At 38.8% G+C, this 26,233-nt stretch overlaps 1 protein-coding gene across 2 annotated transcripts in view; it reads right to left on the minus strand.

The window, feature by feature from the left end:
* CNTNAP2 (contactin associated protein 2) overlaps positions 1-26,233 on the minus strand; it is a 2,064,798-nt gene that overhangs the window by 1,021,578 nt on the left and 1,016,987 nt on the right. The gene's annotated exons all lie outside the window — the stretch shown is intronic.

Raw genomic sequence — 26,233 nt, forward strand, 5'->3', positions numbered from 1 at the left:
TTGTCCCCATCTAGCTTTTGCTCCTTTTCTGAATTGCTCTAACATACACCAAGGCTTATTATTGTATATCTCTGAACTCTCCTGCTATGACTATATAAATGGAGAATGCAATCTGATTTTGAGACAGTCTTAAGTGTTCCTATTTATATTTCAGCTACTCATGCACGAACTTGATTACGAATTATGTGTACATAGCCATAGTTAGTGAATCCTCAAAACATACTGCAAGCACATCGTATTTCACTCACAGGAACAGCAGAATACTGGCTGTCGTTGGTGTTTTACGAAGATACATTATTGAACCACAAAAAAAATCACGAGATGAATGGTAACAGCACTTGCACTTCATCCCTGAAGGCATTGTGGCACTGTCAGTTAAACACTGGTGAGCACAACTTAGTTCTGATTTCTAACAGCATTATTGTCACTACTGACAACTCTACCTATTATAGGATAAGTGGGTTCTTCCCAGGAAGCCCACAGGGCTAAATTGCATTGCACATTCTGTTCTTATGTACAGCATCTGTGCTTCATTCATTTTTTTTTCTTTGTCAATTGAACTCAGCATTAGAAAGAGTATTTGCTTATAAACCAAATGCGTATATAAAAGTATATCAATGCAAAAAAAAAACCCAACATAGTCATTAATATTGCAAATCTCTTCTCAAAACACTAGAAGAGCTTATGAACTCCCAAACACACTTATATTTTAGTGAAATGTTATGTCGTTACCGTAGAAAACAGTGCTTCAATCTAATGAATATACAGAGAAAAATTGTATCTATATTAAGACCATTTTTCTCTAATGTGAGTTCCAATATTGGCACCAAATTTGTGTTTTCATTTGTTTGTTTTTGCAAGCTACGGTCTCTGGAACATAGCTGAGACAATGGTTGCTTCTCTTAAATCAATTTACTCTATGCCAGGGATAAAGAAGAGTTATTTAATTCAACTTACAAACATTTTATTGGTCTTAATTGGGCTTAGAAATGTGTACTTGGGTGACAGTTCTGTTTAAAAGATGTTGCTCCTCAATACATATGACTGGTAGCTTCAAAATCAAAGCATTCTACCATGGTTGTTCATTTTCAAACAATAAGAATGACACAATGACATCAGTTAAAATAACACAAACAAAAACCAGAGCCACCAAACCTAAACTACAAATGTTAGGCAGGATGGTGACAGTCAGGTGGGATCCACTCCTGCCTTGCAAAGAACCTGCAAATCCTTGATGGAGGGAATCCAGAGTGAAGCTATCGTACCAGTGAATATATTAGTAATCAAAGACATGATCTGATTTTAAAAGATAGTCATGCGGTTCATAGATGATACTGAGCTAAATACGTAGGTATGTCAGGGCTTCTGCAGGCTGGAAGTGGGCCAGAAAGCAGAACATAGGCTTCCAAAGACAGGCCCAGTGGCATGTGAAACCCCAGGGTATACCCTTCCCTAGTTCAAGGTAAGCCAGGGTCCAAGCAATGTGTAAGGAAGAAGACCAGATGAAAAGGGAAGTGTCCTGGAGGCCTCTCTCTAAGGCCTACAAATCACATGGCCTTTTATGTACTATGCTTCCAACCCCAGATAACTCCAGTTAACACACATAAGCAAATGGAAGCATATTAAAAGATAAGTCACTCAGATGGTGAATGGATTTGGATGACACCACTTGAAGAAACTGGGAGCATGTGGCAATAGAAAAGTCAGAAGATGGAAATACAGTAGTTGTCTTCAAATATCTATTCTTTCTACCCCTTGAAGACAAATGTGAATTGAACTTAATCCCTGCCCTCCAGTGCTCACTTGTGAGGAATAAACTTATGTAAATACATAACCTGAATTAGAATTCAGTACTAGAGGGCTTCCCTGGTGGCGCAGTGGTTGAGAATCTGCCTGCCAATGCAGGGGACACGGGTTCGAGCCCTGGTCTGGGAAGATCCCACATGCCGCAGAGCAACTAGGCCCGTGAGCCACAATTACTGAGCCTGCGCGTCTGGAGCCTGTGCTCCGCAACAAGAGAGGCCGCGATAATGAGAGGACCGCGCACCGCGATGAAGAGTGGCCCCCACTTGCCGCAACTAGAGAAAGCCCTCGCACAGAAACGAAGACCCAACACAGCCGAAAAAAAAAAAAAAAAAAAAAAAAAAAAAAAAGAATTCAGTACTAGAGTTAGATGAGATACCAGTGTCCAAGGTAGTTGGGGAAGATTCACAGAAGAGGTAACATTTCTGGGGGGGAGGGGGCGTGTCAGAGAGGATAAGTGGCAGTTTGTTAGATGGAGAAGAGTTATGAAACTCTAGGATGAGGGAAGAGTAAAGTCAAATAATAGAGCTGTGAAGAAGCAGGTGTGCATTTGGGAATAGTGTGTGCACTCTGGCTAACGACCAGGGTGCCTGGGCCAGAGGGAGACTTGGGAGATAGGTGATGCTGGACTTACGCTTGGACCAGAATGTGAATGACTGAGTGCCATGTAAAGACATCTGGGCCTTGCGCCATAGAATCTGAGAAAGTTTTAGAAGTTGCTTGAATTTATTTAATGAAATCAATAATCTCAATGAAGCTGGAGTTAAATGGAGAGAAAAAAAAATCCACTCTTACTCCTGCTGTTTCTCAAGTGAATGATATTTTAAAGGAACATTAACTTACTTAGTAGCTAAGACAAGGATCTATTCAATTTAACAAGGTGTTATCATGATCTAGGCAAGTTGTTCTTTCATGAAACGACTTAAAATTCTATTTTAAAAACTGAAGTTCTACGTTTGATAATGTTAACTCAAAATGTAATGAGCTGGCAGAGATACAAGGTCTTCTACAAGTCCAAAGGAGCTGATTTCTGAAAAACCAAGCTATAAAAAGCAGTTCTATTTCAGTCTTTGCTGGGGGCCTCCTAAGAGGAAGAGAAGAGCCGTGCAGTGAAAAGAACCTGCAAATCCTTGATGGAGGGAATCCAGAATGAAGCTGCCATCCCATCAAACACCTTAGTGATCAAAGAAATTATCTGATTTTAAAATATAGTCACCCAATTCATAGATCATACCGAACAAAATGAGTAAAAACACCCTCCTGTGGTGTCTGCCCTTCTCATCTATGGGACATGAGGAGCCAGAAAAGAATTTCTGTTAAAGAAGAAGGCTTCTAACAGACCTGTAAATACAAGCTTGCATTTACATGATTTTGAGTACCAATATAATTGAGCTTTCTAGGCTACATAAGGAATCATTATTTTTCTCAGACTCTGGAAAGACTGGTCCTGTTGTTATGAAAAACCCTTGAAATAAGGGTCAGTTAAAGAGTTTACTCTGAAAAACAATGATAAATATCCATGATGATGGATATGCTAAGTTAAGACAAGGAGATGCCTAAACCCAAAATGTTTTATTAATTGGAAATGAGTGTCTTTGGGGGAAAAAAATGCATAGAGAAGCTTGTGTTTGTCACTGTGTCTGTCTAGTACTACCCCCTTCCAAAACAGACTTCACCCCGAGTTCGCGCTGAGGGGCGGCCATAGACGGCCATGTTTATACCTCATGAGCTTGCATCGCGGCAGACAGACCAAAAGGGCGCCACTTCTACGTCTGGCAAACAGGGCCACCACGATGCAGAGCCTGAAGAAGGCACCGGTCACATTTTTTTCTACTTAAATGATCTCCCTGGAGTTAGGCATTCCTCAGCCCAGGCTGCCCATTGACATTACCCTACTGAAAATGGCTTACCAAAAATGATTTTGCACATAAAGCTATCCCACGTCAAAGATTCCTGGAATCTGACCAGATTCAAGGAGATCGCTTACCCGAGGCATTCCAGCTGAAAGAAGCAGACCTAAAACCTGTAATACGTACATTTGAGCCTTTTACAGGAGTAGCCTGTGAATCACAGGTGCTGCAATCACCCAGGTCATTTACGTGAAATGCAAACTCTCAGCCTGTACCCTGAGAGGTTCTAATTCCCGAGGTCTACGGTGAGGCCTGTGGGTCATGATGAACAGCCAGGGCTGAGATCCATTGCTGGAGCAGTGCCATCCCATAGAAACATAAAGCAAGCCACAAGACCAGGCACATTTGCAAGTTTAGATTTTCTGGTAGCCACACTTAATAAAAGGATAAATTGGTGGCTTAATTTTAACAATATATTTAATTTAACACAATATATCCAAAACACTCTTTTAACATGCAATGAATATGAAAAAGTTACTAGTGAGATATACTGCACTCTTTTTTTTTCATAGGAAGTCTTTGAGTTTTTCAAGCACTCTATAGACACATGTGGCCAGCACTAACATACTGGACAGCGCAGACAGAGAAGGAAGTTGGGATTTTCTGCTTTCATTAAAGCTATTGTGAGTCCTAAACCAGTCCCAGGCTTGAGTTACCAGGCTACATTGGTCTTTGTTATTCTTCCCTCTTAACCCCATGGCCTGAAACTCCATATTCCTCATCCCTACCACTTTTACCTACTAAATTCCTATCTGTCTTTAAATTTCAGCTCAAATAGAACTTCCTCTTGCTTGGTTGCCCTAGCCCCTCTCATCCCCCAACGCTGACACCCCGAAAAGCCAAATAAACATAGCAAACAAGAATGTAAACAAAACCCTGGGCACCTAGTTTCATGTTTCCTTGTTATATACTCTCAGAACACTGTGTATCTTTCATAACACTGTCACGGTTGGCTATACATTTATTCCTGTGGTTGATCATTATTGACTGGCTCCTTCTCCCTGAGGGATGGTACTGGATCTGTATCTTGCAGAGGATGTATATTCAAAATAATTATGTTGAATAGGCAAATGAATTCCTAGTTCTTGAATTGAGCCTTGGAAGATTCATATATATACATACACACACACACACACACACACACACACACACACACACGGTATTTCTTTTCCTAACCTTAAGGGCCAGAAGGAAATTTAATGTGAGGCTAACTAAGCTCACTTACGGGACCACCATGAGACTGGACATTGCTAGGAGTTTTCTTCTAGGGAGGGAAGCCAGGTAACATTCATTTCTGGTAAATCACCTCATGAGATCTCAGAAAATAAGGGACCTGAGCCTTGAAGGGTCTAGTAATTTGTTGTGAGTTTTTTCTCATTCTAAATAAAGATTCTACCTTATACTTAATTTTGTATTTGTAATTCGGTATTCCTTTTTTGTAAAGAGTTCCCCCAACTCCAAATTGTATGACGCCTCATGTTCCACAAAGCGTGGGTCTACCCCTGCAGAGAACATAAAAGCTTTAATCCTTGGATCATTTTGTATATTAGGAAAAAATTCAATCCTTTTCCAAAAATTTGGATTCTAATGCTTTGTATTGTAATGACTTTTCTTATCAAAGTGAAGGGTCAGCACCAAGGAGCCTACATACAGGTTAAAGGTGCCAGATTTCAGGGGAGAGCGAAGGGGTGTGTGCATGGGGAGGGGTGCATCCCACTGCTTCTTACACAGCCCTAAATACCATTCTGTGAAGACCGGAAAGACCACAGGGCTGACACCAGATTTTCCTTGGGCAAATTGTACTCTCCTTCATTAGGTTAACTTCACTAGTTAGAACTGAAGATTGGGGGGCTAGGGAAATGAAGATTTGTATAATCTAAAACATATTCAGCAAATACAAAATTTAGGGGAGTACTATCAAAAATTAAGTGCAGCTTGCATGGTATTCACTCATTCACACAATAAGTGAAATCCTATGAAATACAAACAGTATGGTAAGTGCTGGGGGTATAATAGGAGGCGAATGGATCCCGTCCCTGCCCTCAGCAAGTCTAGAGTCAGAGAAAGCATCACTATTACAGGAGTTCAGAACAACAACAGAATGATAACCCTGGTTGGTGTGGTTAGGTAAGGCTTTATATAGAGGGTAAATCTTGAAATATATTTGCAAGGAGAGGAAAAATGTGTACAGTAAACATGAAAGTAAACAAGATCCTAGGGGAGGACATCACCATCAGAATTAAATTAATAAAATAATCTTACCATTTTCTCTATCATTCATTTTGTGTCATCCAATGACACCAAATCATAGGACATCATTAATAATGTTTCTATTACCTTTATTTTTTTTTAATCTTTTTATAGATTTGATTGATTGATTGATTGATTGATTGCTATGTTGGGTCTTCATTTCTGTGCTAGGGCTTTCTCTAGTTGCGGCAAGCGGGGGCCACTCTTAATCGCGGTGCGCGGGCCCCTCACTATCGTGGCCTCTCTTGTTGCGGAGCACAGGCTCCAGATGCGCAGGCTCAGTAGTTGTGGCTCACGGGCCTAGTTGCTCCACGGCATGTGGGATCTTCCCAGACCAGGGCTCGAACCCGTGTCCCCTGCATTGGCAGGCAGATTCTCAACCACTGCGCCACCAGGGAAGCCCCTATTACCTTTATTGTTATCTTTTGAATGTCCATGCTTTTTTTTTTAACTTTATTTGTTGCGATTTTTGAAATATTACAGGAATATGTAATGTTCCTAGACTTAATAAATATAATTTTTATAGCAGGAATAGGCTTAGCAATGTATAAAGCATGCTGCCTGGACTACCATAAGGCACACATTTATTCGAAATAAACTTCATCTCTTCTCCTCTTGGCCTGATTAACAGGAACCTGGGATTGAGATGAGCAGGAAAGTCAGGAGGCCATGGAAAAATCTGCTGTTGAAAGTGAAGCTTAAGTAGAGATGAGTTTGATGTGTAGCCTTCCATGCCCCTGTTAATCCTCACTGTTAAGTCGCTTTAATTTCGAATCATCTCTTCTTTTTAACCATTTAACCATCATGCTATCCTAGACTGCTAAATAGCTTTTGCTGGAGAAAATGAAATAGTTATTCTCTAACCTTTAGAGATGTAACACAGGAATACACAACAAACAAAAAAAATAGATAAGTTAGAAACTTAAATAAAGAACTAAAGTTAGAAACTGAATTTTGCTTATGATAAATGACTTAATAAAAGAGAGTAAAAAAACAACTGTTATTAACTACTCCCAGACCCCCAGTTCTGCCATAAAAATAATAATTAAATCCAACAATAGGTTCAAAATCCCATTTTATTCACTGTAATAATAGATAGGGTTTTAAAATCATTTTTATGAAAGCACAAATTTCTCAGTGAATAGAACGCTGCAGAATTGCTCTTAGGCTGCAGAAGTATCCTAGCAGGACTCTGTTCTTTGTAGTACTGGCCTCAGAGCACTCAGATACTTGGAGCTCCTGCAGCACGGAGATGGTTACCTATCAAAGACCCCAGTGCTGCTTCACCTGCCCGGGTCCCTCAGGATGATACATCATGCAGGAAAATGACTAAATCAGGCCTCTACAACTTTTTTGTACAATTGAAAATTTTAAAAAGGTGGCCTACTGGCCTCATAACTTGGTCAATTTAAAACACATTTGTGAACACTAGAAAGTAGTGACCCTTATTCTGGGTGTTCACAGCCCTGCTTGGCAGGGGCTCAATTTCAACTCTTGCTTACCCCTTACCGGAGAGTTCTTGTGCAGTGAACTACCTGTGCAACTGTAAGGGTGAACTCAGTCTCAATTGCCTAAGAGATGGTGCCCTTTCTATAAGCCAAGACATGTCTCCTCAGAAGTTTATTGCACTTTGCAGAATTCTCGATAAATGATAACCTTCTTTCTATCTAGAATTTGAAACCTCTGTCTAGAAAATGCAGAGTTTCTTTATTTTTCTGGATCTCAAGATGTCTCAGAACTGCTTAGGAGCAATGGCATAATCAAGCAGGGGGACGCTGTTGAATCTATAGCTCTCTTGAGGTTCTGATGCTCTAACATGTCCTGCTTCAGGCTGCCATGCGATTGTGATTGGCATTTTTGCGATTCCTGCTGTAAAGGTTCTTGCAGCTGTAAGGGTTCTGTGCAACTGCTCCAGGCTGGCCACTTTGGAAGTTCCCCAGGTATAAGTCTGGTGGTCTGACCTGTGCTGGTGGGAACCAGTGAGTGATGGCTGTTCTTCCCGTGGCTCATCCACTCCTGTTTGGCATTCCTTGTCCACAATCCCTCAACTTCTTAAAATGTTTTCCCTCCCCACTTTAAATTGTGGGATCTTTTTTCCCCCTCCCCACCTCATCCTACCATTCTACCCAACTTTGTCATGGAGGAGAACGGACAAAAAAAAAAAACCTCATTTACGCTAAGTATTTGTATTTCAAAAGTTGCTTAAAAATACTTCCTACAATAAATATCTAGTTGTAAAATTCCATGCTTCTTTGGGCAAACAGTTTTGGATGAGAGTGCTTTTCCTAAGAGCCTCATATAACAATATGAAAGCAAGAGAAGATTCAGGCTCTGCCCGAGGTCTCTCTTATTTTGTGTCATCATCTTACATGTCTCTACTTCCTCTGCTTCTATTTTCCTTAACTTTAGCCTTTTAAAAATAGAGTAGGTTCACTCCACATCTGTCTGTGCCTGTCATATAAATGTCAACCAAATAAAGCAAATTCATTGCTTATATCTATAAAGCTTCCCAGGTTGGAATCCAGAGGCCTTCACTGACCTCTGGGATCAGGTTTGCTAGATGCTATATCTCCAAAGACTCAAACAAATACACACACTCTCTCTCCCTTGTATGTCTTACTTGCAAACTGTTTTTTCATTTTATTCAAAGTGATTCCCCAAAGAATGAAACAGATTTAAGATTTTTTTTAGGGGGATAGAGAAATGAGAGAGAAGGTCATTTAAATATCAAAGTATCCATATGTATGACTCAAGCTAAATTGAAGGAACTGTGTGTATTGGTTTCTATACTGTAACAGCATGAGGCCCCTTAGCCTAATTCACTCCTTCTGGGTACAGCACCTTCAGAGTGAAGGAAATAAAAAGATATTGGAAAAAACATACCGTAATGTCACTCTAACACTATTTAATACTATGTATAAGTCAAAATATTTCAGGCAAATCTTTGATCTGGTCCAAAGAAAGGTAGTAGATAAATTATAGTGGAATCCTGACATGTTCCTGTAGTTAAGTTTGTTTTTTCTTTAAGGAGGAACACTGCTTACTTATACCAGTGGTTAAAAATAGATAATTTTTGATTTAAACTATTACTTGTTAGAAGACTTCACAGACTCCCAGATAATCGCTATAGTCAGAAGCTACTTTTTATATTTATATTTTTTTATATTTATATTTTTTATATTTATATTTTAACGAACTCATTGCAATATTTGGTTCATTTCCTAGTGTTTCTTCCTCTGAGGACACCGTCTGTAGAAAGTTACTGCCTATATTAGTTTGCTGGGGCTGCCATAACAAAATACACAAGCTTAAACAATAAAAATTAATTTTCTCACAGTTGTGGAGGCTAGAAGTCCAAGACCAACTTTGGTTTTTTCTGAGGCCTCTCTCCTTGACTTGTAGATGGCTGCCCCCGGGGCTGTGACCTCACACCATCTTCCCTGTGTGTGTCTATGTCCTAATCTCTTCTTATAAGGACACCAGTCATACTGGATTAGGGCCACCCTGAAATCCCCATTTTAATTTAATTTAATTACCTCTATAAAGACTCTATAGCTCCAAATACTGTCACATTCTGAGGTACTAGGGGTTAGGATTTCAATATACAAATTTGGGGGGACACAATTCAGCCAAAACACTGTCTTATACTTAGTTCCTTTCTAATGCTTAAGGTTCTATTTTCAGTCATTCCCCAATCTTCTCTCCAAATGAAATCAGTGCAGTGTTTTAAACGTTTCAAACTGAGTCATAAGATTCTTAACATACTCCACATTGACTATCACTACCCTCCTCTGAATTTAGCTTAAGTCTTACACATTCTTTTTGGGTCGTGGTCCTTCAGAACAGTCTGCATTTTACAATAAAATACTATTATCTTTTCTTTGTAACTTTTGCTTGGCTCCTAACACAGTGCCTTGCTCATATTAAGCACTCAAAAATCTTTAAACAGGATGAGTAGAAGAAATTTTATTATTATACATGGCTTTAATAGTAAGTGTTATAATCCTGACTTATGTCCAGTTTATGGTTAATTATGACTCTCAAATCATCTCCTGCTTTTCCAGCAACTAACTAATCATTTTTATTTGAACAGATGCTTACCCATCTAGTGGTTCATCAAAACCTTTCAAAATCATTGTCCATCGTTACAAAATTCTAGGTAACTGAGATTTTCAAACTTGAAGATTTAAAGCAATCGGTTCTCATCATACCCTACATTTTTAATATTAGCCTCAGCTAACCATTTTTGCATCACTGAATATTTATGAATTACTTTTCCATTTTTTTCCCTAATGAATATAATTTTAAAACACCACTTGAACATCATTAGTGCTGAAAGGTCACTTCTCTGACCTACAGATCAAAAAATGCAATAGGAGAAGTTGTTCTGGGTGACAGTAAGACTTCTGTTTCTATCCCCTTACCACTTGACAAGAGCCAATATGGAGAAATTTCTTCCCTAGAGCTTCAAAATATTGGGACCAGCCCTAGCTGCACAACATGAGTGCGGAGACTTTTAGAAATGCAAAAACCCAGGAATTGTCTTAGACCTTTTGAATCAGAATGCCTGGGGGTAGAGAGAGCATGTTTGAAGCTGAAATGGCAGTTTTGATGCACAGTCAGAGCTGAGAACTTTTGCTCAACAAAGAAATAAGGAACTGGTCCTTACATGTACATTGCACATTGGAATCACCTGGGAAGCCTTAACGCAAGCTGCTGCCTGGGTTTCACCCCACTGCCTGGGCATCAGGATATTTAAAACTTCCCAAGTGCTTCTAATGTGAAACCAAAAGGACACACTAATGAGAAATTAGAAGGGCATTACTAGTTATATATTTTTAAAATATATTTGAAAGTTAAAATTATAACACTAGGACTGATTCTGAATAGCATGTTTATTACAAATGGTTCAGTATGACTTGCCAGAAACTGTAAAACATGGGCACAGCAGTGGTTCTCGGCTCTTAAAGTGTAGCTGCTTTAGATCAGAATCCCCTGGAAGGCTTATTATAACACAGATTGCTGGACCCAACTCCAGTTTCTTTTTTTTTTAATTTTTATTGAAATACAGTTGATTCACAATGTTGTGTTAGTTTCAGGTGTACATCAAAGTGACTCAGATATATATATATATATATTTTTTTTCTTTTTTAGAATCTTTTCCATTATAGGTTATTACAAGATACTGAGTATAGTTCCCTGTGCTATACAGTAGGTCCTTGTTGTTTACCTATTTTATATATAGTAGTGGGTGTCTGTTAATCCCAAACTCCTAATTTATCCCTCCCCCCGCTTTCCCCTTTGGTAACCATAAATTTGTGTTCTATGTCTGTGAGTCTACTTCTGTTTTGTAAATAAGTTCATTTGTATTGTTTTTTTTTTAGATTCCATATATAAGCGATACATATTTGTCACCATTTGCAGCAACATGGATGGACCTAGAGGTTATCATACTGAGTGAAGTAAGCCAACTCCAGTTTCTGATTCACTCATTCTGGGGTGGTGCCCAAGAAGTTACATTTTTTACAAATTGCAGTGTAGTGTGGATGCTGCTGGTCCAGGGACCACACTCTGAGTTTCTACTTCCATAGGGAGGTGGATGTCCTTTCATGCGGATGAGACTATTCATTCCACCTCCCACATCTTGCAATGAAGAGACCATCGCCCCAAAGTATATGCACCTGTTTTCAAAGAACATTCTGCAAGATGCACACTACAAGATGTTCTCACAGAATGCCATGTTCCCTCCAAAATCTGAGAAAAAATCGGATTTGGCAGAATCATATGTTATCCTTCACTATTTTCACATACTCTAAAATATAATAATAATAATGGTAAATTAAAGTGTGGATACTACACCTTTAATCTCAATTTGTCATTTTATGCTCACTAGCGTATTTTCAGAATTTTTCTCCCCAGTTTAAATGAATGGTTGGAATTCAATTCAAACCGTAGAAGATAATACATAAGCTAAAAGAATTCTTTTTTAAAAATTTTCACCATATAGTAAAAGTGTTTGTGATGCTGTGACACTAAAATTTTTTACCATATATTAAACGTGTTTTTGATGCAGTGGTATAGACTTCTATATGGCATCATACCTTGGGCTTTTCCATGAAATGTAACTTGGAGACAGAAATAGAAAAATATTTAGGTTGTTTTCACTCATTAAATTCCTACATTAACTGTCCTAGGGGATATCTCTTAAATCCCCGAACACAAGTAATTGGGCATATTTTCTTAGATCTACCTTAAAGAAATTCCATGTTAAATTGCAAACTAAAAAACTATGACCTCTCCACCTTTCTTTAGATGTGGCTCATTACCTCCCTCTTCTCCAAGGTTGACTTTCCTCCTGTTCTGGATCTTTTCCATGGTTTCCTTGGAAAGACATGTTCTGTTCAGCAATCCATGTTACTTTCCAAAGCCTCTTTACTTGCTGATTGATTCCAACATGTTTGACTCAATAATAAATCTAATCTCTTCCTTTTTGGGGGGAGGAAGGCAGAGAGGATGGGAGAACAACTGAAATAGGTATAAATACTAAATGTTCTCAAAATTGAGTTCATGTTTAAGGACCCTGTATAACCTAGAATTTTATGTCATCTGGCTTCTTTCAAAAGCCTAATTGTGAGAAGTCATATTTAGGTTAGGTAATATAAAAACACAGCATTCCCCACATCTCTCAGTATTCTATATTTGACATTTGCATTGACTTATCCTAAACCACAGAATGCCTACACCTTAGAACAAAGAAGCTTCAGTTACTGGGATTCACTTTTAAGACTACGTTCTTCGCTTTTATTGAAGCCTTTTAAAACAACAGCAACAACAACAAAAAGTCTTATAAGCACTGCTTTCTATTTGCTATGATGTCCTCCATATAAGAAAATTCTCTTTGAATTTTACCCTGTATAAACTGTTTATCTTCTCTGAAAAACTTGTATTTAAAAAATTATATATGTTTATAAAATATTAAAATTATATAGATATATATATATATTTTTACCCAGTTAGGAAACTCAAACCTTACTTTATTTCCCTCTTTTCCTTAGTATTATCTTCATGTAAGATACTAATTTCCCTATTTCTACATCACTGAACTATTTTAAGGAAAAGAAAGTGGTTGCATCGGTGATAAAATTCCAAAAGAATCTGGATACCAGAATTTAAAGAAAAATAAAAAGGAGTAAAGAAATGTACCAAGCAAAGTGCCCTATGATTTTCCACATTTTAATTTTATGTAATCTTCAAGCCTACTCTGACACTAGATATAGCAATCTCTGAACTGATGCCCAGAGAAGTTCAGTGATGTGCCCTCAGCTAGGTCCCTAGTGCCAACTAAAAATTGTCACTCACCATCTGGTTCTATAAGAAGTCACTAACCACCTTAGTTGCTGACCTTCAACACACCCTGAAAGAAGTTCAGGGTGGAGGTCAGGAATGAGGCACTCTGCTCTGGTAAAAACTGGCAGAACAGGCCTTCAGATATTTTCAGGAGTAGATTTTATGAGGCTTATTTCTTGCATCTCCTCATATTTAAACAAGCACTAAAATCATTAACGGAGACGTCTGCTCCTCGTGACTAGCAGAAACCTTCCGCCAAACTGTGTGCTTCACTGCACGTATTCCCTGTTCACTAAAATCATATATATACTGACCTCCCCACACTCCTTCTGAGCAGTTCCTCAGAGCCATCTGAGAAGCTGTCTCCCAGGCTATAGCCCTCATTAGGCCCCAAATGACACAACTCACAACTCTCACATTGTGCATTTTTTTTAGTCAACACTAGTAAACTTCAGGGAACACGTTCAAACACAGTTTTCTGACTATAGCACTCATGCTAATTTTACTAAATCATCCTGGAAGGAAACAAATGGAAACCACACTCATTTAATACAATTCTGTGGCTTGTACCTCTAGATTATCACATGAAAAGATCCCTTATTTACATTTCCTTTACACGTCTAGGCAGGCCATGCCTCTTCTTCCCACCTCTGTGAGTTGTTAAAAGTTTGGTACAGAAATGTTTGACCCATCAAGGAAAAAAAAGTGATTGTAGAAAAGGGAATGTGGAAGCACGTATGGAGGCTCAGGGGACTAAAAGCATTTGCTTTTCCTCTGGAATTATTGGAGACAGCAAGGGGTAGTGAAAAGAGCACTAGACTTGGAATCTGAGTCCCCACTGTCACCAAGTACCTACACGAGCTTAGGCAGCCACTTCTCCAGCCCTCAGTTACCTCATCCATATTGTTTATTTAACAAGACTTCATCATCATTGCATGGTACCAATCTAACACTAAGGTGTTCAACTTGGGATTCTCCATTTGCACTCATTATTTGAATCAAACAACTCCTTATCGCGTATTTACCACGTCCTGAAGGCTTTGTTACATGCTGAAAGAAACACTGAGGTAGGATGCCATCTGTTCTGCTGTCTCTCCCAATCCCCCACTGGACCTGCACATTTGAGCAAGTCACTCAACATGTTACATTCCTCCAAGCCCCACATGGTTCTTCATGCAGATTGGGTTTCAGGATGAGCCATTTCACTTCTGTGTTTGTCATCACCCTAAATATGTAGGGTCCTTAGCCTTTTTCATGCTCATCCCTGACCTGGAGACTCCCTCCTGCCCCAGTTTGCCTATCATCCTTCTCATTTTTTAATAAATTGCACTGGAGAGGAGAATATCATTTTGCTGTGAATGCCTGATGGCCATTCCTTAGCTTTGGGCCCTAAAGAGAGTGGTGACTATTGTAACTGGATGGGTTTGACGCCTATGGAATTTTTATTGGCGGTAACATCCACAGTGAGAAGGAGACTAGGGCAGGGGGCTCCTGCACCTGCCATTGTGAATCTCATCTCCTTGCGCCTGAGTTGTTACCTGGGCAACCAAAGGGCCTGCCTCCTGCATATCAGGTGAGACAGCTGAGTGGAATCCCGCAAGGACTCACTGAAAGGGCCACCTGATGTTGCCCTGTCTGGCATGTTTGCTTCCTGTTCAATAGGCTTCTGAGTAAGCTGGTGTCTTAATGTTTAATTGGACCCTGAAAGACTGCCTAGTGAGCACTGCACTACTGTACTTCTATAATTAGTCCCTTATTTCCTGTTAATCTAAGCAACTCCATCACTCCACTAAAACTATCTTCTCAAAAGCCACCAGTGATTTCTTTTTCTTTGTCCAAATCAAAGCCTTTTTCAGTCTCTTGATGCCCAAGTGTTTTTGACACTTGTCAGCGTCTCATCTTTCCTGAAATTCTCTCTTACTGGGGCCTCATGCTTTCTTTTTTTTTTTTCCGTCTCACAGCACTTCTAATCATTCTTCTCTTTCCAGGGCTGATTTCTTTTTTTCTCTTTGATTTCCTAAGAATGCTGAATTCTCTAGGAACCAGTCCTCTGGCATTTTTTCCCTAGAGTTTCCACTCAAAGTCAGTCAATCTTATGACCGAGCTTCTTACACCCAGCTCTTCATCTACAGTGTGAGCATCTCTCTCCTCCCTTACTCCAGTGCCGTATATGTAAATAACAAATTCTAATTGTTAAATACTAAGTATGTGGTCTCATTTTTCAAAACCCTATGTCACACATCCTTTTCCCTATTAAAACCTGCACAGAGTTTTGTACCCATCATTTATATGCAAATGGGTGAAAAGTGATTTTATTATAATATGTATATATAATATATAATATGTATATATAATATATAATATGTTCATTATTCTCTACGTTTGACGTCATGAAAGCTTTATTTAAAGAGTTATAAAATTCTAGAATAAGTAAAAAAAATTAAACATACTTAACTTTCATGTAAAAAATATATAGTACTCAAAGCCTAAAATACATAGTTTTCAACACTGTTAAGCAAATATAGGTGCTAAAAAAAAAAAACCAATCAAAAAGTTGAAGTTCAGATTGCCGCTATAAACATTCACTATGCCTAAATAAATAAACGCATCAATAAATAGAATTCACTTTCCTTGGCAGGGGATCATTGTTAGGCAAACTTCCTCTTTGTTGCAGGCTTTTTCCATCATAATTTTGCAACTAAATTGTTCACATGTGCTGCCAATATATGATTGTAATTATAATTTAAAAATAAAGGCAATTCTATGTTTCTTCCCCTTTCTGAGCAAGATAATTATATTTCTTTGGAATATAAATTGTCACCATTTTTAGAGTTAAAAATTCTTCAAAGAACAATTAAGTCTTTGCTGAAACATGAAATAGAAGATAGTTCTAGAGAATATAACAGCGTTTCAATTCAGTGCTTCCAATGAGAACAAAAAAATTGGCTTAACTGTTGCCCAAGTCAATGCTTCTGAATCTAAGATGTCAGGCTGTGTATTTTGAATGAGCTTAAATATATTCAGCAATATAAGCGAGCCTTGTAAACTATAAAGTTATTGAAGTGAATCAAATGTTTACTTTCTCTACATAATTGAAACTAGGAAAAATCATATGGTTGTAATATTAAACATCATGTACTTTTAAGTAAAAGTTTAAAGTTTCTCCATTATCTTATTTCTTTTCCAGGAAGAAGGAATCAAAAAACAAGCAAAAAAGTTAAAGTTCTTAAAATAAGGGAATAAAAATTTCCTGTAGTTCTTAACTATTATCTGGTTCAAAAGCAGTATTTTTAGAGTAGAATTTCATTTTTACACTGGTGCTTAGAAATACATTTTTCTTTTCCATTCCTGTAATATTTTGGGGATGTTAGAGCCATGTTTTTGTTGTTCTGATGTAGCTGTGAATACGGTATTGTAAGTTGCATTACAGGAAAGTTTATGGAACCTTTCATTAGAGGCAAAGACCAGCAGTAGTAGCCTTCTGGTGATTGGAGGGTCTTCCCAAAGTTATGAAGTTTCTACTAAGTCACAGTGGGGCAAGTTCTGACCTACAACCTGAATGAAATCTCTCATTCTTACAAGTAAGCCATGGAAGAGGGAACACACACACACACACACACACACACACACACACCCCTGGACACAACACTGGCATAATACGAAAGCAGTACTATACCCCAAATGTCAAGGATTCAGAGATACATCAGGTTAAAAGAGCAGACACCGACTGCTAGGTTGGAGCCAGAGAAATGGGTGAATGAACCCTGTTTTCCCTATTTGCTGTGTGGATGGAGCGAGTACTTAAAATACAGGACACTCATCGGTAAAATAGGAATAACCTTATGTCATAGAAGATTAAGACCTGCCTATAAGATACTGCATCAGCACAGTGCTTGACACATAAGATACACTGAGAAAATGACACTCGCAAGTACATACTATCCAGAGACCACTGGTGAAGCCTGAAGCCTGATTGTCCCCAATTGTGGACACAATATGAACAGAATCATGTGTGTCCAGCTGCCCGGAAGTAAGGCTCTTCCCACTTGAGCTCTGCTTCCAAGGGCAGGGGGCTCACTCTGGGGCCTCTCACACCTGAAGAAGCAGTTTTGTTGGTAGCGGCCGTATACTTACTACTTATCACTATTACACCTGATTATTATTGGTTTTTAGCCTTCAGGATCTTCAGAGATGTCTGCTTTCTTGTCCCCAGCAAGGATCCTTTCATTCTCGAGCTCAGAAGGTGGTTTTACAAAGCCTCAAGAAAATGGCAGGGTCTCTAAAAACATCAAGGCAGTAATATCTTCTATCCTGGTATGGTACATTTTTTTCTTAAGAATAATGTAGAGAACCTGCTAGGTAACCAGCAGCACTTACAGTTGACCCTTAAACAACATGGGCTTTCGAAAATCCGTGTATAACTAACTTATAGTTGGCCCTCCATACAGGCAGTTCTTCTGTACCCGTGGATTCAACCAACCACAGATTGTGTAGCACTATAGTGTTTAGTGTTGAAAAAAATTTGCATATAAGTGGGCCCATGCAGTTCAACCCCGTGTTGTTCAAGGGTTAACTGCACATGGATAGGGAACCCTCACTTGTCAAAAGAGGTGTTTCTAGGTCACTTTCTTTACTATCTTCTGGAATAACAAGAAGGTTCAATCCAGGGGCAGATGACAAATATAAATGCACAAGCATCAGAGTGGGCAGTGGGCAATACAATTCAATAGAAGGAAATGACCTAAGCTTTAGTTACCTGGACTAGATATTTCATTCCCTCCTACTGGGGCTCTTTAAAGTTCAACTTCTTTAAGACTGTCACCATCTGATCGCTGACGAGTCCCAACCTGACTGGTGGAGAATCAAGCAGAGGGACAGGATATTGATTAGTGAGTAGTTTATTGAACACAGTCTTTGGATGCAGCTTCCTGAGTTCAAATCCAGGCTCTGCCACTTACCAGATACTGTGCCTGGGCTGGTTATTTAATCTCTCATTGTCTCACTTCTATCATCTATAAAATGGGGATAATAATTGCACCTGCCTTATAGGGTAATCATGTAGATTGAGTTAACTTTTGTAAGTGCATAGGACATGCATAACACATAGCAGGAACTGTTTGTTTGATAAATCACATAGAATAAATAAATCTACCACAGGTTTGGCATTATGGTTGGATCAGAATCCAGGGATAGAAAACTATATCTCGTATTACCTTTTTCCTTTAATGCATAATTTTGATTAGTGAGTCATAGAACTTGACTCTAAAGAGATTTCTTTTTTCTAGCCTCGTTCTTTCACTTGGGTAAGAAATTATTTCCCCCACTTTATAGGTGGAGCAATGGAGAGTCAGGAAGTTTAAATTACTTACTAAATGTGAAACAACAAAAAAGAAACTCTGTGAGAAAAGATGAGACTAGAAACTGAGGAAAAAGTTGTCCTAAACCTGTTGTGAGACAGGACTTTTTTGCGAGATGCAATTCACAGCTCCTCCTGAAAGCAATTAAAATCCTGATAAAACTCCCAAGCAATTTTCTAAGAGACTTTGATGATCTTTCAAGATCCTTTCTGGGAATGTAGGGTCACCCATTCTGCTATAAGTTTTGGAACTTCCCTACATTTTAATCCATTTTGAGACTAGCCTAATAGTCTCAAACCAGACATTTCTTTATTGTTATTGCCTCTCTTTTTTCCTACAAAATGTTTTTACTATCAGGGGGCAACCTTGAGTGTGGCTTATCAGCAACCTCTCATTTACCAGCATGTTTGAAACAAAACTGTGATGTGGGAACAAAATTATTTTATCTGAGAAGTTCTCTTTAAATATATACATATTTCCCAATTGAATACAGCATTCCTTCCTATATTCTTAATGATTCTTATCCCCCACTGCTTTTCATTAATCCTAAAAACTCACAGATCCATTGAATTAGAGTTGGAAGAGATATTAGGGATCAACCAGGCCAAATTTCTTAATTGAAAAGATAAGCATCTTCTCAGATGCAGCTCTGGAGACTTAAAGAGAACGTTATACTAAATGTAAGTGTCCTGAATAAGCCATTACTTATCCTTTCTATGGGCAAACATGGTTTCTCTATTTGCAGAGGGTTTGTTTCTTTATTGCCTTCCTCCTTACCATCCAGGCTCTAGACAAAGGTGAAAGTAATAAGAAGTCCCTTTTTCCACCTTTTCTCTCTCTCCCCCGCCAACAGTTGGAAAGGGTAAGACCAGAGAAAACATGAGACAACAGTGGTTCTCAAACCTGAGTTTGCCCCAGAATCACCTGGAGGGTTTGGTAAAACACAGATTGCTGGGCTCCACTCTGGAGTTTCTGATTCTGTAAATCTAGAGTGAGGTCCAAGAATTTGCATTTCCAACAAGTTTCCAGGTGATGCAGCTGGTGCCAGTCAAAGAATAACCCAGGAGCTACCTCAATGGAAAAATCTCTTTTCGATCATCACCTTCAGGACAGACACACCTTTTCTCTCCTTCCCCCAAACGCCAAACCTCCCCCTCCCCCTGGGGGAGGGGATGGACTAAGAGAGACATATAATCCAAATGCATAATGTTGAGAGACTGTCAGACTGGAAGGGAAAGTGCTGAGTCAACAGGGGGTTAAAAGGTGTCCTGAGAGAGGCTGTCGGGAAGGTTCCTGGAGGATCTCGGTGGGAAGTTCCCTTTGGTAATAAGGTTCTCACCCTGAGAAGCCACTTCTGAATCTCCAGCATCTGGCACTTTATTGAGGCTTGGACTGTATCAATTTAAACTGGAAGAAAGAACTGGTGGAACTTTCCTCAAAACTCTCTTAGGGAAAGCTCAAGACACTCTTCACTATTTGAGTTTCAGCAAATTTCTCCAGGAGAAGGGGTGGGGAGACAGTGATGCATGCCTGACCCAGAAGTGTCTTCGTTGGCTCCTTCAATCCAGAGTCCCCTCCCCCGCATCCCCAAAGGCCTGGTTCTCTAGAACAAAGGAGTGGGGAAAATGAATGCTATTGACTGTAATGTGATCCCTTCTCCCCATTTTTAAATTCCTGCGGGTGGGATAGATCTAAGAAGGGGCAGGTTCTCTTAATCAAAACGATCCTCCTGAAGGTCCTCCTAGTAAGAGGTTATTTGGCGGTCAGGTTTGACTTCTACAAACACACCCTTCCTCCCCCACCCCCATTCCCCACAACATCTAGTAACATCTTTGGAGTTGTTTTAACCAGTGTTCCCAGCCTCAACGCTGTCATCAGCATCACGTGGGGAGCATGACAAACTACCAGGCCAGGACTCCACCCCAGACACACATCATCAGAATCGACGCTGTGATTTGGCGTCCGAATTGTTAAGGTTCCCAGGTGATTCTGATGTGCCCTCTAAGGGTCAAAACCTCCCTGATTTAATCAGACAGCCAGTTACATGTGTGGTAGAGCTGCCTGTCTTAATCCGGGTAGTGAGGAAACGCCTCAACCACGGCCGATTTAGGCAGCAGGGAAACTGCACGAGGGTGCTGTGCGTATGGAAAAAGAAATAAGACCGGTGGTGGGAGAGCCCTTCTGAAAAGGAGCTGCCATCAAAGACCAAGGAACTTCGGTAGAAACATCCAGTATGTTACCAAACTCGCTGCCCCAAATCACCAATGTCTTCAGTCAACTATGGTCTTTTGAGAAGTACAACAACGGAAAACCTCAGCTTTCCCAAGTCAGCGGAGTTTCCGTTCCAGCTCTGAATCTGCAGTGGGGTGAGGGAGAGATTGAAGGTAAGTGTTTGAAACTTCTTTCATCTCCAAATTCTTCCTTTATTTTAGGGCATAGCTGTGTTATTCAGAGGGTTACCCTAATTATGGCTTCTTTATAACTGGGAGACTGCTCTTGGGGCGCTTAAAGGCGTCAGCGCTTGGAGGATGCCCGCAAAAGGGGACAGTGGTTATTTCATGCAAGATGAGGCTTTTTTAAAACTTTGCTAAGATAGTTGTGGTTTGAATTTCTGTTGGAGGAAAATGGGGTGCATTGATCATTTGTGCCTCTTACATGGTGAATAGAAAACAAATTTGAAAATCTCTGCCTGTTCATGAACTTAAAACTCAGTGACTCACATTGTGAATAAACCCTACATCCTTAGGCAAAAAAGAAGCAATTTGTTTTCTAAAGCTTTTCTCCTGTCTAGCTGCTTTTTAACTATTTGACCCAAGGAGTCCTCAGAAAACTTCTAGATAATGGGCTCCTCCCGTGAGCATGTAATGCTTCAGTATTTTTCTTAACCTGTACAAACTCTTCATTCACAGAGTTGGCTTTGTATTTTCAACTAGGCTGGGTAGAATTTTCCCTCACTCTCTGGTGTTTCAAAATTGTGTGTTTTCCTCCAAGGCTTAAATACTAAGTTTCTTTGGTTTTTTTTCATTCTCACAAAGAACAGGTGGCTCATCAAGGCCAGAATTCTTCTTAAGTAACATCGCTATGCTTAGTCATGACTCTTATAAGCCACTTGGCTCCTTTATATTAACGAGGCTCTCTATAACTTTCCTTAAATTCTTGTTCTTTCTTTATCTCTGTTTTCAAAATGGGTGAAGGGAGTTAAAAAGTACAAACTCAAAGCCATAAAATAAATCAGTCATGGGAATGTAATGTATAGCATGGGGACTATAGTTAATAATATAGAATATAATTTTAAATGTCGCTTTGATGTTATTAGGACAGACTTCAATATTCCAAATACTCAAGTAAATGATGTTAAATAGAAAAAAAATCTTTAAAAAACTTAAAGGTATTTTTAAAAAACAATATTTCTACCTATTCTAATAATCTTTATCCTCAGTGTTTGAATAGTATTCACAAATGCTTGACATAGAGTGAGGTCTTAGTAAATCTTTTTCAATGAATGCATGCATGAATAAATGACCGAGTGAATAAAGGAAGGAATACCCATTGAATATTTATAAATGAGGAAAAGGACATATAGATAGAAAAGTATAGGAGTTTAGAAGAAAGGATAAAAACTGAATCAGCAATCAAGGGTAATATGGTTCCACAGTTCTGCTAATTAATCCACTGTTTTAATGGGCATAATAGTTAATGCTTGTCAGCTGACAAGAATGCAACTTGATTCTATTGCTTAGCAATAGTACTGCAAACGATAAAATGCATCTAGTGTCCTATGGAAAGCCAATTTATTAATTTAAATTACTAAGACTCCTGAGGAGAGAGGAGATGAACTCCAAAGAAGAAGAAATGATTTTTTAATGTAAAAAATATTACGTACAAATACAATATCAAGAAAATATTCCCTAGCTGGATTGTTAATTTCAAATTAAACTCTCTATAAATCTTTATAACTGTGATATTGCATTCTATATTAGACACACAGTAGGGACTGAAATAGAGGCTTGTAAAATGGGGTAGAATGAAGTGAACTAAAAGCATCTTCCAGCTCTATTTAGTGGTTAATCTCCAGAACCTTCTTTCTTGAGGTGAGATTGTAGTCTTTACTATAATTTTCTAAAATAATTTGCCTTTCATTATTTAAAAAAAATGCACACAACTTTTTAGTAGCTTTTTTTAGTGTTCCACTATTCTTACAGAAACAATGACCCAAGTTTGAAGATAAAAGCTGAAGTAATTGGATTTTATTCTAACACAGAGTGTTATTTGTGATCTAGATCAGCGAAAGCAAATGAGTTTACTCCTCGTAAAGACCAGGTCCAGTTGATTGGCAGAGCTACCTGGGACGGGCCCAGTGTAAGAAAGTCACTGAAGCCAGAGTGGGGCTCAGTGATGCTGCCACACATAGAGGAGAATAGGGTGGTGCCACAGGTTGCTGCTTTACTGCCCCGTGGAGAGGCAATTCCCTCCATCCTGACAGCATGCTCGGGGAGAGGTGTCCTGTGCACAAGGTAGTCTCATGTCTTGCAGCTCTCTAGAGAATCTCTCAGTGCTCGACACTGAGGAAAAACTTTTTTTCTTAAAAAAAAGAATAGATGTTATTTTTCTCCTTCAGTGACAATATTAAAACAGTTTACCTCCAAAATGAGAATTAATAATATTTTGCGGGCCAGCAAGGGGAAAGAAAAGTACTATAATTTACCTTTTTAGACAAAATTATTTTAAAAATCTGCTAAGCATTTGAGGAAATTGCAAAATTAGACCTTGAGAGGTAGAAAACATGTCCCCCATCCCCCTAAAGCCTTCTAACGTTTTTAGTCCCTTTGTGGGGGAACATAAGTGTTTTCCTAACTGGTAGTGTTTTGCCCAGTTGCTTTCTAGAGCAACTTCCTTTTTTTTTTTTTTTTTTCGCACTCTCATAGTTCATTAAAATGAGCATCACTAAGAGTCTAAGATGTATTTCCATAAGAGAAAATAATCTGAGGACTAGTAGTTTGAGTTATTTTTAAATGAATGATTTTAAAATAGTATGGGCGGTGGAAAAGGTTTCCTTGGCCTGATACCCGTGAAAGCACAAAATGAAAACCTCTTCATTCTGGCTGTAGCTTGAAGGTCACCCCTCAGAGATGCCTGCTCTGATCACCCGTAAAAAAAAAATGGTTGTCTATCCACCTACCCTGCTTTATTACATCCTATACCTATTTGTTCATTGTGTATCTTACCTACTAAAATGTAAGTTCCTGGAGGACCAACGCTTTATCTCTCTTGTTCATTATTGTATCATTAGGACCTAGAGTGGTGCCTAAAATATTTATTCAATGAATGAATTGGGTAGATGGCTGGCAGGGGGAATAGATAGACTGCTTTATACTATAGATATTTAACTAGCCATTAAGAGAATTATTAGGACATCTGAGAAATATTTTCAAGGCAAAAGGAAGTCATTTATTTTAGCCTATGGGACTCTACTAAAGTTTACTCTCTATGAATGACCATCTTCATCCTATTTTATTGGGCTAATGATGATTGCTGACCTCTGATCTCCCAAGGGACCTGATAAAGTTGAGAGATTGACAAGGGTCCTTTCTTCTCTAGCCTTCTGGAGTTGGGGAGATGGGGCATTGGGTTCTCGTGTGTATTGCTTCAATTCTTATATACTTGGAACAGGGCTGCCAGCCCCAGGATGAAATGTACACAGAGCCAGAATGGGGAAGCGAGGCAAGTTTAGTTGAGACAGTGTGTCATTTAGCTCAGCAGTGGGAGATGAAGCTGGAAAGGAAGACTGGGGCAAAGAGTGCCGAGTCATGGAGGAAGATGGTGGCTAAGGAATTCAGATTTATTAGGTCACAAATGGAATCCCCACCCCCACCCTAAACAGGGGTGATGAGAGATGTTCAGAGAAATAAAACTGTCCATTTCTTCATCAAAAGGACCTTTTTTCCATTGAGGAAAATAACCATAATTATAAAGTTTTATTTTGGTTTGTTCTTGGTGCTGACTAGTAGTTACACTGTTAAGTTTATGAAAACCTTTGTTCACGACATGGTCCTTTCGGCACTGAAGACCTTCTTGTATTTTGCAAAATGATACACTAAGCAGATAATGAAGACAGCAGGCAAATGTACAAAAAATTTTGACATTAATTTATAGGCTGTGCAGTGAGTTTCTCATAACATTAATATCTTTATCTACAAATTTCTCATCTGCAAGCAACCACCAGGGACATGACTAAAAATCAAGAAATAAGCAATAAGGCCTCTAAAGTCACCGAACATTTAATAAGGTTGATGCATAGGTGAGTTCCTTAGGTATGATTTACCTTTATCACTATTTACCTTTACTTTTCCCATGATCTTGAAAAAATGGGGGACCTAAAACCCATAATCAGAGACAAAAAGAAATTAGAAAGCAGAAAGTCATGTGGGAAAACTGGCAATGATGATGGGGGAGGCGTGGGTGGGTAAGGAGTGTAGGAGGTGGGCAGTTGTACAGGTCCACATAACCTAGCACTCGACAGGAAAAAGGAAGACTAGATAAGCAGACAGAAAGAATGGTAACCTGTGGTATTTAACAAGAGGAGAGTGTGTAATGCCAACACTTAATGTATATGATATTTATAGATAAAAACTATACATCAACATTTTCTGCTTAAAGAGACAGAAAAATGTAGTCTGTCTCAGAAAAATTTCAATTACATATCATCAAAATTGATTAAAAAATACTTCTTCTTTTAGAGGGGTGAGTCTGAGCTATCAGGGAAATTTTTTGGCAAAGCCAGGTAAATAGAATTACTTTATTCAAAAGCCCACTGCGTATCACATTTAAGAGTATATACTAATATCATACATAGCCCCTTTCCTTAGACTATTTCATTTGAGAGTTTTTTAAAATTAGGAAATTACTATATGGGAAAAGATTATCATTTAGTTAATGCCTAAAATATACCACACAATGGATTGGCTGCCAGAAGATGTTATATTTAATCCTCTTAGCAGCCCTGTTAGATAAGGATTATTATCCCTGTTTTTAAAGATAATAAAACCGATACTTAGTCATTCAATCTGTCAAAAGTGAAGCAGCCAGAACTTCATTCAGATGCCGTCTCTTTTCACTGCATTATTATTCCATTTATTAAAGGTGTGTTAAGAATTAAGATAGGTGGAAATAGTAGCTTGAAAAAAGACTGGGTTGATCAAAGAGAGCATCCTATAAGTGATCAGAAAGAAAAAGAAAAATGTTAAGGAAAGGAGGGTTGTCATTTTGTACTTTGGGTGGAGGTAGAGTGGACCAGACTTTAGGGTTGGTGAGATAAATGCACAGAGAGGACTTCAAGTTAGGTGGTCCTGTTTTTAAATAATTCTGGTGAAATGTAGATGGTGGATACTAACAGAAGGGAATGAGTCAAGGAAGAAATAATGGATGGAAAAATTTTAAGTTTGTATTTGATCCGAAGTGTCCTAAAGACAACTTAAGAGTCTGGGGAACTCATGATCAAAGTATCAGGCTTTAAAAAATCGACAGTAGTGGGCAAAGTGTCCTGGAATGGGTAGAAGCTGGAAGAGC

The sequence above is a fragment of the Balaenoptera musculus genome, chromosome 9 (assembly GCF_009873245.2).
Source record: "Balaenoptera musculus isolate JJ_BM4_2016_0621 chromosome 9, mBalMus1.pri.v3, whole genome shotgun sequence".
Taxonomy (NCBI): domain Eukaryota; kingdom Metazoa; phylum Chordata; class Mammalia; order Artiodactyla; family Balaenopteridae; genus Balaenoptera; species Balaenoptera musculus.